The sequence below is a fragment of the Taudactylus pleione genome, unplaced genomic scaffold (genome assembly GCF_031769625.1).
Source record: "Taudactylus pleione unplaced genomic scaffold, aTauple2 ptg000791l, whole genome shotgun sequence".
In the NCBI taxonomy this organism is placed as follows: Eukaryota; Metazoa; Chordata; class Amphibia; order Anura; family Myobatrachidae; genus Taudactylus; species Taudactylus pleione.
In genome coordinates this window covers 3,140,055-3,158,510 of record NW_028285193.1, presented here as the reverse complement: position 1 = coordinate 3,158,510, position 18,456 = coordinate 3,140,055, and the positions used below count along the sequence as shown (strand labels likewise).

The following is an 18,456-nucleotide window of genomic DNA, read 5'->3' as shown; positions in this document are numbered from 1 at the left end:
ATCAAAGGGGGCGTGCTGTCGATGTTGATTGACAGCACGCCCCCTTTGGTAGGCGTGCCGGGGGCGTGCCTCCCTGACGGGGGCGTTCCCACGGGAACGCCTCCCGTTAGAAGCCGGCCCACTGACATCACTAGTGATGTCAGTGGGAGTGATTTTGGCTCTGATAGAGCCAAAATCACTCCGGAGCTTGCGGTTGAAAACATCAACCGCAGGCTCCGGCTCGCAATTTCGATGGTCGCGATGGTCTCGACCATCGCGGCCATCAAAATGCACGCTCGTATAGCCTGTGGGTGGTGACCCACAGCTATACGAGCGTCCAGAAGGACGCTCCATTTTCATGGAGGCCGGCCCTCATTCAGAGCGTGCGCTCTGCTCAGAGCGTACGGCTCTGAATGAGGGCCATAGTCCCTTAGCCGCACTGGTAGGGAGGTGGGTTGTGTGAGGTATTATTAAAACTACTTTGTTTGAAAGTGGAAATCTTTTTTAAAAGCCAGTGATCCTCATTCATGCAACTCCTACATTTCTGCCGATGCACTTAGATTTCCACCACAGGTCACTATCCTGCAGGGACCTCACTCATTACTGCAGCTCCCAATCAGCAATGAGTTCATGTAAATCCCGATTTCAAAGCAAAATGGAATATGCTGATGGGGTTGGGTAAGGGATCTCGGCGGTCAGAATACCAACATAATTTGGTAAGTATCCTAACCCTAAATCTCCCTCTAACCCACCTTTCCTGCAGCCTAACCCTAACGCTCCCCCTAGTACCTAACCCTAATACTTACCGTTGGGATGTCAGAGGTAGGGATTCTGGAGTCGATATTCTGAACGCTGGGATGAGGACTACATCCCATGCACTTGCTATATAAATAATTGTTCATAATTAATTTTATTTATATAATTATTTACAGTTATTTTTATAGCACCAGCATAATTACTTGCTCTTTAAAATGTATACCAAAATGGTAATAAAATTAGAGACTGGGTAAAAACAGGAGAGGTACGAGGGCCCTGCTTGCAATCTATAGTGAAATTGACGTTTGATACGTAGGGATAAGTGCTATATATTGCATATTGGCCCAGCCAGAATGAAAGGTAAAAAGTTCTTGGTGGGCTGTATGATAAAGTCACACCATAATGTTAGATTGTTTGAGTGTAAAAGAGAAAACATGTACCTTTTGTGCAAACTGTTTTACATGTGGCACTTCTGTGGTCGTGTTTATATTACATTTATCAGAGTGAACCTAAAAATGCGTCAAGGTCAGAGACACCCTTATTAATGTAACTTTTCTACCTCATTTAAATAACTTAGGGACTGAGGGCCTAATTCAGACCCACTCGCGAGCGCTGAGCGCTCGCAAGCGGGTCGATGTTGGCCAAGTGCGCATGCGCACGACGGAGGCGGCTCCGTCGTGCGCATGCGCGAGACCCGAATAACGATGGCCAAGCCGTCGTTATGTGTCTCGCACCAAAGGGGGCTTGCTGTCGATGGTGAGTGGCAGCACACCCCCTTTGGTGGGCGTGCCGAGGGCGTGGCTGCCCAGGCGGAGGCGTTCCCATGGGAACGCCTGCTGTCTGGGGCCGGCCCCACTGACATCACTAGTGATGTCAGTGGGAGTGCTTTTGGCTCTGATAGAGCCAAAAGCACTCCAGGGCTTGCGGCAACGAGACCCTACCGCAAGGGTCTCGTCGCAAGCCCGATTGTTGCGATGGTCTTGACCATCGCGACCATCATTTTGGCCGCTCGGTATAGCTGTGGGTGGTCACCCACAGCTATGCGAGTGGCCAGGAGGCCGCTCTTAAATTCAGAGGGATGGCCCCGATTCAGAGCGAGCGCTCTGTCAGAGCGTCCGGCTCTGAATCAGGGCCAGATTCAGTTTATGTACTAATCCGATTGTTTGGCGGTTGACAAAGATGGTCCACGGGGAGGGTAGGTGTGTGGTAGGAATATAGGCCATAAACGCAAGTGCGGCACAGACTGATATGACTGATATAATATTCTCTATCATAATATGGTGTCAATAAATAAACATTTGTGATCATAATATATGGACCTTTTTTTTTTTTCTTTGTTTGGTTAAACTTTATCAACCACAATACGTTTATGTTAATAAATCTGTTCCTTTAAAATATACTGTTTACCCAGTGACTTCTCTGGCTTATTCCTGACTAGAGAAATTGATTTTTGCAGAGATCATTAGAAAGCAGAGAGGATCCTGGAAGCTTATTGAAGCAAAGCTGTACATGAATAATTAAGAGGCGCTGGCAGGCCTACAACTGGGGACGTTCGCTGTGCAGAAAGTACAAGTACTGCGTAAACACATCGATTTCGCATGTGAAATCGATCAATGGCCCTGTCAGGACTTTCACAAACACTTTGTCTGTCGAGATCTTTTTCAAAACTACACACCGGGCCCTTTTCTGCCCCCGCCTGGGTGACGGTGATGTTCTGTTCAGTCTATAGGAAGTCATGCTTTTTTTGATTAAAACATTTTTTTTGTTCCCCCTCTTTTTAAGAACCCTAGAGCGCTATATTTTAATCTGAGGTACAGATGTGCCTACGTACACCTAACGCGCCAGGGACTTCGCTACTAAGCCATGCCACGCGTCTCGCCACAAACTTTTTCACAAAATATGTGTCTTAGCCGTATGGCTAAGGCGACAAAATGACAATGCATAGGTACCCTGGACACTGGTGCTGGTATTGCGTGCAGCTGCTGCGTGAGACTAAGCCGCTATCCTAAGTAAAAAGGCAAAAAGACAGAGGTCCGATACAAGTAAGCCGCGCCATGCTGCACGCAGACAGCTTTGCAATTCCGTCCTTGCTATTATGCAAATGCAGCAGGAGGTGTATGACGCTAGACCACCCATTAACTCCCTCCGGTTCCATTCACGTACCAGAAAGGATACGACTCGCCCACCCGCAAACCGGGCCGGTCCTCCAAAAAGCAGACTCTCTGTCTGTTTATAGATCATCTTATTTTACTGCAAAACCAAATCTTTTGTTTGTAGGTGGAGGTAACACGAGGGGGTAAATGTAACAGCTGGGACTTGAAGGCCTCAGCGAGGCTTGTTGGAGGGGTCCGACGAGGGCATGGGTCAGACGCCCCCCTCCCCCCATCCTTTCCCTTGTTAGGAGCCCTGCACACGCTGCAGTGGGAGACCGCTCGCTGCTGCTGAGCAATGGTAGCAGCAGAAGTCTTCGCTGCCTATTGGGGGATGGGAGCGATCACACTGATTGCCCCCACCCCTGGATTTGCACTGGGCTGAGGGTCTCACAGCGCCCCCTTCTCAGGGTCTCAGAGCCGCTTTGCTGCACTACAAATAGCTTTTTTCTTTCATTTTTTTTCCTAAGTGGATGTGGCTATGCTTCCTACTATTCGGAAGCACCCTTCCCCCGGGCCGGCTCTCTACGGCCCTGCGTCCGCTTGCGTGCGGCACAGACTAAGCGCACGCCTCTGAATCAGACCGTGTTTTTTTTGTACCATTGCAGAATGTATTGCTTTGGAGCTCCTGCAACATTGACTGAATGTACTGCTTTTTTATTTTCCTTTAGTGCTTCCAAGCCATGCCTCCAGCGTCAATTGGCCCACCCCCTATTTAAAATGCATCCCGTGTCATTTGCCGTTCCCCAGTGCTGCCCACCTGCTTCTCCTCCCCGGGCTTCTTCAGGGGAGGAAAAATTAAAAGTAGGCAAGTATGCCTCTATATCAGGGGTGGGGAACCTTTTTTCTCCCGAGGGCCATTTTGATATATATAACATTATTCGCGGGCCGGGTGCAGGCCACACCCCATCTGTGTGTTGTCACACGGGGAAGGGGCCATAATCGCCAGTGATTACAGCAATGCCCGGAGCATCCTGAGGATGCTCAGGGGAGCTGTAAGGGCAGCGGTGTAACCATCTGAAGCATCCTAAGAACGCTCCAGGTGGCACTGCTGCATAGATTCTGGCTGTATGGTGCCATTCTAGGCACCCTGCTATCCAGATGAGGCTAGCAGAAAAAAGCTCAGAGGGCCAGACCAAACGATTCCGAGGGCCTTATACGGCCCCCGGGCCTGAGGTTCCCCATCCCTGTTCTATATAATCATGCACTTGATTCATGATGACTCCACCACCCTCTTGAAATTAGATTGTAATAAATTGGATTGTAATACATGTAATATTTTGTGTATTTATACACTGAAAGTCTAATTATACTATAGCTGTCCAACATACGCTGCAAATGTCTTTCTACTCTGGCAAGTCAAATAACAGGTGATTGCCTCACATCACATGTATTACCATTTGCTCTACAAATCGTGTCGGACCTTGTAAATGTCCGATGCTTACTGGTAATTTCACCCCTGTAGCTTGCTGAGGTCTTGGCTATAGTAAGGCATTCTTCATCGTTAGTTGCCTTAATTTAATATTATTATTCTCCTTTAATTATATGGTGCCATAAGGGTCCAGCAGCGCCTTTACAATGTACTTAAACAGTATGAACAAAACAAGAAAAAAATAAATGAGACTTGCAGTAAAAAAAAATACAAGAGTCTGTTTGAAGCTTTGTAGAGAGGTGGAGAGTCGGAGAGTTCCAGTGGTGGGGAGCAGCACGGGCAAAATCTTGGAGGTAGGAGTTGGAGGAAGTAGTCAGTTTGTAGGAGAGGCAGCATTTATTTGTGGAGTAAAGTGGGTGGGCGGGAGTGTTACGGGAGATAAGGTCAGAGATGTAAATATGAGGGGATTGGGTGAGGGCTTTGTAAGTGTGTGAGGAGTTTGAATTGGGTTTTGATGGGGATATAATAAATAATAGGGCTTACTGTGAAGTTTGACTCAATGCTTGTAATATGATGGCCAAGTTCCTTAGCAGTACGTCCAACTTGGCTTTGAGGTGCTTGACTAATTGAATGAACCGTCTTACTAGGGGACGCTGTGACCACTATTTATAGTACTTACAGGGCTATCACCAGGGCTTTCAAGGTGTTATGGGTGAGATTCTCTTTCTAGTGTGGATCAAAGAAAGGACCATTATGAGTACCACCTTAAAGAATTAGCTGACAACAGGCAGAATGCCAGGTTGTTTTTTAAGGGGTATTTGATTTAATTATATGGTGGCAATGGGATTGTTTGACTACTTTGATTTGAAAAGCAAGTTACTAAATACTATGCACCTTATGCCATGTGAACATATACTGTAACATCGGACACCCTAGCTAGACAAAATTGCATTTGTTGCCATCAACTTCCAGATTTTTTCCCATGATTCATATTGACTGGTTTCAACCACCCATCACAAGCACACCATAGGCTGGGCTAGAACTTTGCTACCTTTGTTCCACTGCTTTAAAAAAAAAAAATGCACGGTTAAAATCTGGAAAAAGCACAGTTTAGCAGCTTCTTGTGAGGTTAGATCTAGTGGCTATAATCAGTGTCCTGGCAACCAGTCCGGTTTGCAGACCAGGAGTCTTTATGTTGGGCTGTGTTCTGAATCTTGATGGCTGCAGGTGTGTTCAGATCCTTGCTGGTTTCTGGACCTGTTATGATTGGCTGTTCAGCCTTTTTAGGTATATCCGTCTGACATTTCTTTGTGTGTTGTAATCAGTCTGATCCTGTCAGTCCTGATGTTTACTTGGAAACCTGCTCTTAGCTGCTTTGTAAGTTTGTTTATCTGTGCTATTTGGAGGATCTATAAGCATTTCTTCACAGTGTAATCAATCTGAGTTTTTCAGAAGATCTCCCCAGTGTCTTATGGTATAAATATTCTGTGCTATTTGGAAGATCTATCAGCATTTTCTTACAGTGCAATCAATCTGGATTATTCAGGAGATCTGCCCAGTGTCTCTCTACAGTTTAATCATCTGTACTATTTGGAAGATCTATTAGCATTTCTTCACAGTGCAATCAATTTGGGTTATTCAGCAGATCTCCCTAGTCTCTCACTGTGTAAATTATCTGAGCTATTTGGAAGATCTGTCAGCATTTCTTCCTAGTAGTTATTCAGGGGATCTGCCCAGTGCAATTATCTCTGCTATGCAGAAAACAGTATATGTTTACTGTCACCTGTAAAGGGTGAATCAGTCAGTGAATGAACACTACCAATGAATGAACATCTTAGATTAGATCTAATGAAAATGTTTTATTGATGTAAGTCATATTATTCATTTACTAGACTTGTTTGTTAATTTTCTAGCAGTATGCGTTCGTTCACTGGTAATATCTACACCTCTCCAAGTTTCTTTGGTTATAAAATTCTAACTATTCCTTCAATCTATAAAAAAAATAAAAAATATATATATATATAGCAATAATGATGGCACATGACTCAAAATAGTTTTTAACTTTATCTTCTATATATACCATCTCCTTATATATGATAATTCCCTTAACCTTCCATTCACTGGATGATTCACCCTACTTGTGCTACTTGGAAAATCTGTTCAGCATTTCTTTACTTTGTAAATTACCTGTTCTTTGATCCATTTTATCATGTCGGAAGTGTCCTGTTCCCTTTCAATATATATATATATATATATATATATATATATATGTCTCTGCTATTGAGCCTGCACCACATAGTTTGTCCTGGCAGTAGCGGAGTACCAGTGAACGATAGTAGTTCGGGGAAAGGGGGTTGTTATAGGTGAAGTACTCAGCAAGTTGGTTTTGCAGGCTCATGATAGGCACAACATCCACTTTAAGTGGGCTGATGTAGATCATTGCCCTCCGTATGGTGTCTGCTGTGGCTGCTACAGTAACTAGCTTATTACCTGTAGACATATAATTGATGTACTAATTGGTGATGCCTGAATGTCCTGATAAGTGTCTAGTTAATGACCCTATGGTAAAAATATTAGAAATATATTGATGTCTAGCTTTTCTCCCAGGAACATGAAGATGTTTTTGGAGATGATTCAGGGTTTTTTTTTAGTCCTGATTAAATATTATCTCCTTGTCCTGAACATTCAGGGGAAAAGTCAGCCAAATTTGTGAATGACTGGAGGCCTTGCTCCCTCAGATACATTGCTCAGGATATATGGCTAGGTTGCCTTGGGAGCCAGAGGCTAAGGAATCTACAATGACCTTGAAACGCTGCAGATAAGCATCCATCAGTTCTACCTTTACAGTCTCGTGGAACAGACGGGTGGACTACTTGAAAGATCTCGTTATGCTGAAGATCTTTTCTTCTCAGAATGACTCCTCCAATACCTCGAGTCTATGCAAGCTCTTAGTCAAGTTTTTCTTTTAAAAGTTTGTGAAAAAACCCCTTGAAAGCGGAACAAGCTTTATTTTGGAGAGTGCTGGGCTTTGTCTATCTTTCCTCATGTTAGTAATGATAAAATAATGGTCCTGATTCAGAGCCGGACGCTCTGACCAGAGCGCTCGCTCTGAATCAGGGCCCACCTCCATTAATATGGAGCGTCCTCCTGGACGCTCGTATAGCTGTGGGTCACCACCCACAGCATATACGAGCGTGCAGGATGATGGTCGCGATGGTCTTGACCATCGCGACCATCGAAACTGCGAGAAAAAGCCTGCGGTTGGGTTTTTCAACCGCAAGGCCAGGAGTGATTTTGGCTCTATCAGAGCCAAAATCACTCCCACTGACATCACTAGTGATGTCAGTGGGGCCGGCTTCAGACGGTAGGCGTTCCCTTGAGAACGCCTACGTCTGGCAGGAACGCCCACCAAAGGGGGCGTGCTGTCAGTCACCATCGACAGCACGCCCCCTTTGATGAGATACTCCGAGCGAAGGAAAGTCCTTCGCTCGTCGGGTCTCGCGCATGCGCACGACGGAGCTCCCTCCGTCGTGCGCATGCGCAGTGGGGACCATCGACCCACTTGCGAGCAGACAGCCGCTCGCGAGTGGGTCTGAATGAGGGCCAATATGCGATAACCTTCAAGCAGCACCTCCTTCATCCATAGGTCTAAAGGCGTATAAGCCTACACAGGCCAGAAGTTTACCAATCTGATAGTGGGGTCATGCACAAGGTTTTCTGTGGAGCCCTGTGACCTTTTCTTCTATCACTGAAAATAGGCTCCTTGTGACAAGTTGGGCTAACCTGGCCTGTAATGTCTCATGCCTTTGTAGGCCATCTTAGCTGTTAAAGAGTTGCCCATTCTCCTCCATCTCGCTTGCAGCAAACAAAGCACCACTTCTTGCTTCTTGTTGTGCTTATCGTAATCTCATCTAGTTTGGATCCGAAGACCAACTCCATTTCTTGTTTGTTCTCCATCTACTCTTTAAGGGAAATGTCATCATTCTCACCCTATTGTCTATATGTCTGTGGACGTTTTTCTGGCCCCTCTTGTAATTGACATATAGTTTAGGCGCTGTACTCTCCAAAATTGTGTAGACTTTTTCGTTTTAAAAGATGGGAAGATTTTTTTTTTTCTACGATGAAGACCACTCTGTCTGCATTGCTATTTGTATGACTTACCGCAGGACATAAGCCCGGTGGATGTAATACCGACGCCGGAAAGCAGAAGACTATAGATCCCGACAGGGTATTTTAGCTATTCCTAACTCCCTTCCCCCCTAACCCTCCTTTAAGGGTGCTTAACCCTAACCTCCCCCTAGGGGTGCCTAAACCTAACCCCCCCTCCCCGCACCCTAAACCTAGCCCTCCCTGGGGGGGGTGCCTAACACTAACCTCCCCCTGGGGGTGCTGAACCCTAACCCCCCCTTTCCCCTAGCCTAACCCCCCTGGGGGGTGCCTAATCCTAAATCCCCCTAAACCTAACCCTCCCCCCTCGCGGCTGTCCGCTGCCCGGTTTACCTTCCTTCTGTATGCTGAGCGTCGGGATTTCGGCGGGTGGATAATGATAGGCATTGGGATTTCAACGCCTATCATTAATCCCATGCTGGGATTTCACAGTCGGGAAGTCAGTGATCGGCATTTCGACTGCTGGCTTCCTGACCGCATACCATTTATCGTGACTGGAAAATTAATTGTTCCATAAGTGTTTCATCACATATCCAATCTTTCAGTGTTGGCCTTGGGTTTAATTTTCCCTTGCAATCTTGATCAGTGGTTGAAATGCCGGCTGAATGCCGGGATCCCGAGCGTCGACATCCTGTACCCAACCCAGATAAAGATTCAGAGTAATAATACATGAGTGGCTGCTGTTGGATTCGTAGCAATAATACGCAAAGGCTTCTGTAATTGAAATCGCCGGAGATTGCAAGTCCTGAGACGCCCCAGCTTACAATGTCCATGGACAGAGCAATCCGCTGGTGGACTGAACAATCGCCATTGACACTTACGACGCCCTATGGCTGGCACAGTGCCTCCTTCTCGTCTCTAAACGTGGCCGCTGCAGCTCTGCATTTGACAAGGCAGCTACGTTCACGCCCGTGACACTTCCATAACACGCCTATGAGACGGACATTTTTTTTGCGTTCACTTCAAGCCACCTCCCGGGAACGCTGATGCCATTTCGCCATCATCTCAAATGAGTGTGATCGCCTACGCAGCAATGATCTCTGTGTACACTCAGAGATACGCATGCGCCGTAGCGGTTTCTCGGGACTCTTTGCACACTTGCAGTACCAAATAATTGCTCAATTACGCAAACTGAATCAGGCCCTAGAAGTGGGGTGGATGAAGATCATTCATCTGAGCTTGAAGGGCCAAATTTGAGTCTATGTTCCACCTCAACCCTGTCTTCAATATAAATGTGACACCAGCCTAAATAATTAAGGGGTACTAAGCTTTGGTGAGAGGTAAAGTGGATGGAGATAAAGTACCAACCAGTCAGCTCCTAACTGTCAGTTTACAGGCTGTGGAGCTCATTTATCAATGAGTTTTATCATACGCAATGAGTGATAAAACTCGTTGTGTATGATAAATGGTGCTCAAGCCAATCAGCTGCCAACTGTCATTTTTCAAACAGATGACAGTTGGGGGTTGATTGGCTGGAGCTCCATTATCATGAGCAACAAGATTTAAATCTCGTTGTGTATGATAAAACTTGCTGATAAATGGGCCCCCTAGTTTAAAAAATGAAAGTTAGGAGCTGATTGGTTGCTACTTTATCTCCCGCCAAGGCTTAGTACATAGATTCCCTAAGGCAGTTCAACAGTTCAGTCACGTGCCAACTGAACTTAATTATTCCTTTAACAATGTGCTATACGCCCCTTATGGTGTGCCAGTCTTTGTGTGTATGGAAGCAGACTCCATATTGGGAGAACACCCATTAGTACATCCATCTGTGCCTGTCTACACATTTAAAGTATTTCACTTTTATTTATTTATTTTCTTTAAATCTGTGTAGGTCTTGTAGCCAGTTACTTGGCTTAAATTTCCACTTAGGGTCATGCTCCAGAATATTAGTAATATCCATCTTCCGTGGAAACTAATTTTGTGTGGAAATAATATATAGACTGGCGGAAGCAGGGAACGGCGGCGAAGCGCTCCTGCTGCGTAAAATAGGGAACTGTAATAAAAGATGTATCTTCTGCTTTCTCATTACAGTACAGATGACCATTTTATAGGCATTTCACAGGTCAGAGAATGCAGAAAGGTTGTTAGGGAAAGCAGAAGGACTTGAGTTATGTTTTGTTTAGTTGGCAGCAGTTGCAGTTAGTCTGCTTTTAGTTGTATAGCTTTATTTTCTTACGTTGTCGGAGAACTCATTAATGCTGTATTTTCCATGAGATGTTATAGTCCTGAGCGTAGTCCTGTGTATTATTTATAGTTATGCATTTATATAAGGCCACCATATTAAGCAGCGTCATGTAGACAATATTTAATCATTACTAAACAATAAAATGTATGAATTATTTAAAAATATTTCTCTATCTATATGTATAAACAAAATACCCCCCCCCCATTAATTAGTAAAACTGTTTCATTATCTTTTGGCCTAATCAGAGCCGGACTCGGCTCTGATAAGCTCTAAGGCCATGTCAGTTCAGGGACTCCCAAAAAACCCACCTTCTATAGCAAACCCAAATAAGTGGAGCTATATTAATTATTCAAATAACTGTTTTTTTATTTATTTATACGATGTTTCATTGTATATGGAGAATGTTTGTGATATTTTAGAATTATCTTGTTGACCCGTCAATTAATTGTTTATTATAATAATAAATGTTTTCATGATTATCTCTTAATTAGTGTGTGAATTCCTATATACCATTCTTCTCTTATATTATCAGCGTTATTAATAGATTTTAGGGCTGCCCAAAAGACAGAGTGCCTTCCCAATGGAAGCATTCTCTCTATTAATCGCAGCCCGCACTGGCAGCCCCAGGGGGAGAAAACGCCTGTCCTGTGTGTGATTAGTAGGTAGCGCTTCCAATTGGAGGCCACTGCCAGTGAATGGACTCAACAGGGGTGGCAAATTTTGCTGGGGGGCTGCAGAAAATAGGTAAAATCCGCCACTGTGACTCACACTAGAGAAGTGTGCTCCTGTGTTGAGATAGATGAACTAATCCTCCCCATAACTCTTAGGGGTTGGTCTCTGACACTCACTTTTGGGGTTGGAGGTCACTGGGTTGTAACACCACACCTATTTACCCATGTCCTGTTGGCATCGGGTCAATGGATCCCAGATCTATTTTCCCTTCCAGCCTTGATCTGTGAGCACCGCATGAAAAGGGTAGGGTTGCTGGTGATATACACTGTTTTCCTTTAGTGCTGCATGTTGTATAACCTCAACGGGTGTAGTATGTATTACCGCCGGCAGCGGAAGCCCGGCAGAGGTGAAGAGCCCGATCGCTAATAAGGTTAAGTATAATTAACCCTATTTTCTCCCCTAACTCTCCCTTAGGGGTGCCTAACCCTAACCTCCCCCCCAAGTGCCTAACCCCCTTTTAAGTGCCTAAACCTAACCCCCCATTGCCCGCAGCCTAACCCTAAGTCTCCCGAGGGGGTGCCTAACCCTAACCTCCCCCTCAGGAATGCCTAACCCTAACCCCCCTCCCCCCCCCCCCCCCGCGGCTGTCCACGCTCGGCGCCCGGCATCACTTCGATCGGAATGCTGTGCGTCGGTAAAATTACAGGCGTCTAGATGTAGACGCCTGTCATTTAACCCTCGCTGGGATTAACCAGTCTGGAAGCCTGTTGTCGGGAATTTGGTCCGCCGGCTTCCCGACTTCATACCCTCCAATACAAAGTCCTCTCAGAAAAAGTACAGCACGGGCCTCCTCAGATGCAGTTATATTGCAATATACTGTATAAATCAATTATATTGTACCAATTAGAAGTTGCATTAAGGCGTATTGCATTCCACAAACGTATAAACTCTTTCCCCAAATTTCTCCCCGTAACCCTGAGTCCCTCCGGGAGCCCTAAAACCTAACCCTCCCCCCGCACCCGGCTTACCTTTGTTTGGTATGCCGGGCGTCGGGCCCCCGGCGTAGGTCTAATGACAGGCGTCCGGATTATTTCGACGACCTGTCATTAGTACCTAGCCGGGATTAGAAATTCGGAAAACCGGCGGTCGGTATTGAGACCGTCGGCTTCCTGACTACATCCCACCTCAACATACTTGTAATCCATCTCCCCCAAGCCTTCTCTCTGTCACCTTTATTTTTCCACCCATAATGAACATAATTTAAACTGAGTAAATATCTATGATGCATACAGGGTTTAATCAATTAAAAAATAAATTGGTCTAATCAATGAATTGAATAAAGAGGATATGGTGACATACAGTCAACATATGGGGGTATATTGACTAAAGTGCATTTTTTTTTTTAGAAGTGATGTACATAGCAACCAAATTCTAGCTATTCGCTTCCAATCTAGAAGGTGTTAGCTAAATGTTAAGTACAATGATTGGTTGCTATGGGCAACATCTCCACGTCTATATAATCTCTCTCTGTATCTATCTATACTCACTCACTCTCATTCATACCGTAGCTGCCATCCAGCGCGTAACCGCGTCACTGCCAATCTCAGCATGGCGGCCGGAAGTAGCAGCCGCCATGTTGGTACACCCTCCGCAGCAGCCAGGAGGAGAGGCGGGGAGACAGCGGAGGATGGTGCCCGCCCCCTGGCCGCTGCTGCAGTGTGTGTCAGAGCCGGGAGCTTCAATGAGAAGGAAGCTGTGAATGAAGATGCAGCAGCAGCGGCGGCGACACTAGGCCCGAGCACCGTCCTTCCCTGTCCCGGCCGCTCCTGCAGGTGAGGGGGCACACTCATATATCATACGGCGCTGCTGGCCGGTTACTACGCGGCAAGAATAGTCTTATCCTATCTGATTATGTCTCCTATATTCTTGCTTCCAGCTTTACTGTGCCACCTTTCCCACCCTCTGCCTGACTAATCTGTGTCACCCTACACACCCCCTGCCTGACCGACCACTGGCACCCTACTCACACTTGGCCTGACTGACCAGTGCCACCCAACCCACCCTCTGCCTGCCTGACCAGCTGCACACTACCCATTCTATCCCTGACTAACTGACCGATACCACCCTCTGTCTAACTGACCGGTGCCATCCTGTGCACCCTCTGCCTGACTGACCATCTACCCCCCCTGCTGCTCGCCTGACTGACAGGTGCCACGTAACCCACCCCCGCCTGACCGACAGAAGCCACCTAACCCACCCCCTACCTAACTGGCAGATGTCACCTTACACACCCCCTGCCTGACTGACAGGTGCCACCTAACCCACCTGCTGCTTGACTAACTGACATTACCCACCCTCTACCTAACTGACCTGTGCCACCCTACCCACCCCCTACCTGCCTGGGCACTGCCACCTAACCCACCATTTGCCTGACTGACCAATGCCAATTTACCCACCAACTGCCAGACTGACCTGTGCCACCTTTTTCACCCTGGGCATGACTGAGCAGTACCACCTTTCCACCCTCTGCTCAAATGATTGTTGATACCTTCCACACTTTGCTGGCTGGCCTGTGCCACCTTTCCCATCCACCTGCCTGACTCACTAATGCCACCTTTCCCACCATCTGCGAATGGTGCCACCCTCTACTTGACTGGTGCCACCTTACCCAACCTCTGCCGGGCAGAACAGAGCCACGTTACTCAATCTCTGCTTGACTGAGCAGTACCACCCTCTGCCTGAATGCCACTTTACATACCCTCTGTCTGACCGACTGGTGCCATCTTACACACACTCTGCTTGACTGACAAGTTCTACCTTACTGACCAATTGACTGACTGGTGCCACATAACTCATACAGCCTTACTGACCAGTGCCATCCTACAAACCTTCTGACTGACCGATGCCTCAAAACTTACCCTTTACCTAACTGGGCAGTACCATCTAACCCATCCTTTGCCCGACTGGCCAGTGCTGCATGGCTCATCCTCTGGCCAACTGACTGGTGCCACGCCACCCACTCTTTGCCTTACCGAGCAGTGCCTACTAACCAGTCCTCTGCCTGACTGACTGGTGCCATTTTACCCAACCCTCTGCTTGAATGACTAATGCCACCTTACTTTGCTGGGTGACCAGTACCATCTTTCCCACCCTCTGCCTGACTCGCTAGTGCCACCTTTCCCACCCCTGCCTGACTGACCTCTGGCACCTTTCCCACCCTGTGCATAACACACCAGTGCCACCTTTCCCACCCTGTGCATAACACACCAGTGCCACCTTTCCCACCCTGTGCATAACACACCAGTGCCACCTTTCCCACCCTGTGCATAACACACCAGTGCCACCTTTCCCACCTTGTGCATAATGCACCAGTGCCACCTTTCCCACCCCTGCCTGACTGACCTCTGGCACCTTTCCCACCCTGTGCATAACACACCAGTGCCACCTTTCCCACCCTGTGCATAACACACCAGTGCCACCTTTCCCACACTCTGACTCACTAGTGCCACCTTTCCCACACTCTGCCTGACTCACTAATGCCACCTTTCCCACACTCTGCCTGACTCACTAGTGCCACCTTTCCCACACACTGCCTGACTCACTAGTGCCACCTTTCCCACACTCTGCCTGATTAGTGCCACCTTTCCCACACACTGCCTGACTCACTAGTGCCACCTGTTCCATCCTCTATCGGATGCAGCAGTGCCACCTTTCCCACCCATTGCATGCTCATTTGCCCTGCCCATGCCTCAGCAGTGCCATTGTGCCTCTCTCTCTCAACTAATCAGATGGGCCACTATGCCCATCCATTTTGAGTTGTCATAGTTACCATGTTCATCCTGTGCTATACTAAATTTCATGGTAATTCTTTTCTTTTTGCAAATAGTTGTTTCATAGCATGATTAGACTGATCCACAAGTGATCCCGTGTGGCCTATTCATGTACAGCGCTACACAATGTTCTTGTACTATATAAAGAAAGATCGATTTGGCCTCTAATATTTAGGCTTTGAAATTGCTCTCCTTCTGCTTGTCTGCCAATTTAATTGCGTGTGTCCGTTATGTGTGGTCCAGACTTACCTGTGCCACATTTGTCTGTTGGCCATTGTCCTCTCCTATCTCTGTACCTTCAACTTCTCCAAAGTAAAGGAAAATACACCTTTAAAGGAGAACTTGAGAAGCAACAGTTTGCCAATAAATATCCCCTTATATGTGATGTCTACGCCCAATGCTTCTCCCAGCCTAACACAGTTGGGAGTATAAACTATCTGCATTGACGTGTTGTCAGTGGAAATTATTGGATGAGATATGACAGCCGTCCAATCAGCTCCATAGGTAGCTCTCAGCATTGGAAATGTGATATTTAAATATATCCTGTCTGGGAGTAGCGTCGGGTGCAATGTTAGTGGAGGAAGCCTCTTCCATAGTATAGAACCTTAATCTGTTTATCGGATGCAGGAGAAGTTTTAATGGCAGAGGAATAATTGTATCTTTTAAAAGGGTCCATAACGTCCCTCTATGGGAGCTTCAATAAATAAGGGATGTTCATATGTTGGAGGTCTTATGCCAGTAATACGTTTTCATTCACCATAAGTCTGGGAGATATTTGGGGAAAGATAGTTTAGACATTTGTGGAATGCAATACGCCTTAACGCAACTTCTAATTGGTACAATATAATTGTTTTATACAGTATATTGCAATATAATTGTATCTGAGGAGGCCCGTGCTGTACTGTTTCTGAGAGGACTGTGTATTGGAGCCCCCACACTGTACCCGTTCTTCGCTGGGTATATATATATATTTTTTTTGTTTATTTACATTTAAAAGGCTTTTAATTTTTACAGCCTAATGAATAAGAACAGAGTATTGTAAAACCAGGACTTTTCCAGGGAATGTTCCTAGAAATTAGGGACAGAGAATTCTAAAATATTTATGCCTCGCAAAGGACGCCTGGCACCTGTTTAAGAAGCGATTTGCAGGCTCCAAATGTTAAAATATACAGAAATCTTGTCAGATTTGTTGCAATTGAGCAGGGATGGGGAACTCAGGCCTGGGGGCCGTATAAGGCCCCCGGAATCATTTGGTGTGGCCCTCGGAGCTTATTTCTGCTAGCCTCATCTGTCTAGCAGGGTACCTAGAATGGCACCCTGCAGCCAGACTCTATGCAGCAGTTCTGCCTGGAGCGTCCTTAGGATGCTTCAGACGGTCACAACGCTGCTCTTACAGCTCTCGGCTTTGCTGTAATAACCGGCGATTGTAGCACCACCCCTGTTTGATGTCACACAGAGGGGGCGCGGCCTGCATCGGCCCACGAATAATGTTATATATATTAAAATAGGCCCTCGGCAGGGAAAAGGCTCCCCACTCCTGCAATAGAGGGACGCTATTTTTTTATTTTTATTTCAACAATCAGGTCAGGGTGCGACGCTATTATAATCTTGTTGACCGATTGTCGTCGCAGCCTGCAAACCAGCAGTGTCCACAGTGTGTAGGTAATGAAACCAGGGTCTTGACCTTCGTGGTTGCGATGCTGTTGAGCTGTCCATGGCCCTGATTCAGAGCCGCTCGTAAGCGGCCGCTCGTTCGTTCTGACCGATGTTCGCACATCTGCGCATGCGTACGGATTTTAATATGCATGCGCGAACCAGTCAGTGCGGCCGAAAATCGTTTGTTCGCTATATAGCGAATGCCTGCTATTTTGAGTGACAGAAGGAGGCGTATGTGGGTGGTAACAGGGGAAGGTGCTTGAAAACGGGGGTGTGGAATTCGAATGCAGGCGTGCTTAAAGGTCAAAACGGGCGTTTTAAGGGAGTGCATAATTAATACAGCAGCGTCATTGACCACGTCACTTGGTTTTTTTTTACTCAGAACTGCTCGCAAAATAGCGGTTGAAAAAACCAGCCACAAGAATAGCGAGCAGTTCATACGCTGTTCGATGTACTCGATTAATCTAATAAATAGCGGACATGACGTATGGTGCGAGCGGCCAGGGGGCGTATTTTTCAAAATTACAACCGCAAGTTTTGCTCGCTCGTTCAGACTTAGAGGCGTGAACAGACCGCAATGAGCGAACGGTTCATTTGAATAGCCACCCCTTGTTTTAGAACGAACGACCGCAAATAGCGAGCGGCTCTGAATGAGGGCCCATGTGAGCCGGTATCTTCTCACATCCTGCCCAATACACTGAGATGGCAGGAGAGATATCTAGTTGCTCTTCCTGTGACCTTGGTCTTGCAGACAGAAACCGAGCAGTATTTTATTTCTTCTCAATGGGAATAATAATCTGCATATCGCCTCCAGGACCTGGGCCAGTGACTAGATTATACCACGGTGCTGTGAGCTGTGACTAATGTTTGGGTTTAGGGCAGACGAAGGTTTAGATGTCCTGTTTTATACAAGGTAATGAACGGTAGGAGACCGGCATTACATTGGGAAGCGTTATGTAAGGCTCCAGCGTTCCTCCAGGCAGTGTACTCTGTGTAATGCACATCTATAGGATTCTTTTTGTTCTTTAATGTAACTGGCAGCCAGAAGCAGATCTGAAGATGCATTTTAAAAACGTGGCATTCCTGGGGTTAATCTATTCAAATAATTATTATGCTTATTGGTCTTGCTAAACGCTGCTTTTTCATTGTTTCCTATAGATTTATTTGGTTTACATAGCCTGTTGGTTATCCCTATCTCACCTGTACATTGCCTCCAGTGTTCTGTCAATGGGTCTTCCATGCTGTACTTTAATGCATAACTTTAGAGCTTGCAATCTAAAATTCCCGGGTTAGGATGACAAGACTTCTTTGTTTACCTGGCATGGCCCGTACCCTATGGGTGAAACAGAGTTGGCAAGTGTGGTCAAGGTCCAGCATAGCGCACACTCTGAGTGATCTTGGACAGATCACTTCATCTTCCCTAGGCCTTATTATTACCCAATTACAGGTTGGTAAGCTAATACCACCCTTCCTGTCGTCCTCCCTTTGAGAGTCTGCCATGCGTACTAATTGAAAGGCGCTGTGTAAGTATAAGGTGTTATTACGGCATGTTATTACAACGCAGCCCTGGCTCATTGCTCTGTGTGGTACAGACGTTCACCTATTTTGTAGCCACAGGCCTGAGCTGTCCTGTAATCTGGTGATATAAATACTCTGATTAGCAGGACCAGCGCTGCCTGTGATGTTACA

General features: G+C 46.4%; 1 protein-coding gene across 5 annotated transcripts in view; it reads left to right on the top strand.

The window, feature by feature from the left end:
• CYRIB (CYFIP related Rac1 interactor B) overlaps positions 1–18,456 on the top strand; it is a 160,097-nt gene that overhangs the window by 33,557 nt on the left and 108,084 nt on the right. The window contains exon 1 of one of the 5 annotated variants that reach the window (XM_088457901.1): positions 12,991–13,113. The exons of 2 other annotated variants lie outside the window; for them this stretch is intronic. The gene's annotated coding sequence lies outside the window, so the exon portion shown is untranslated. Of the gene's footprint in view, positions 1–12,990; positions 13,114–18,456 lie in introns of those variants that run through there. 2 more of the 5 variants (XM_088457896.1, XM_088457900.1) reach the window with 2 other exon arrangements.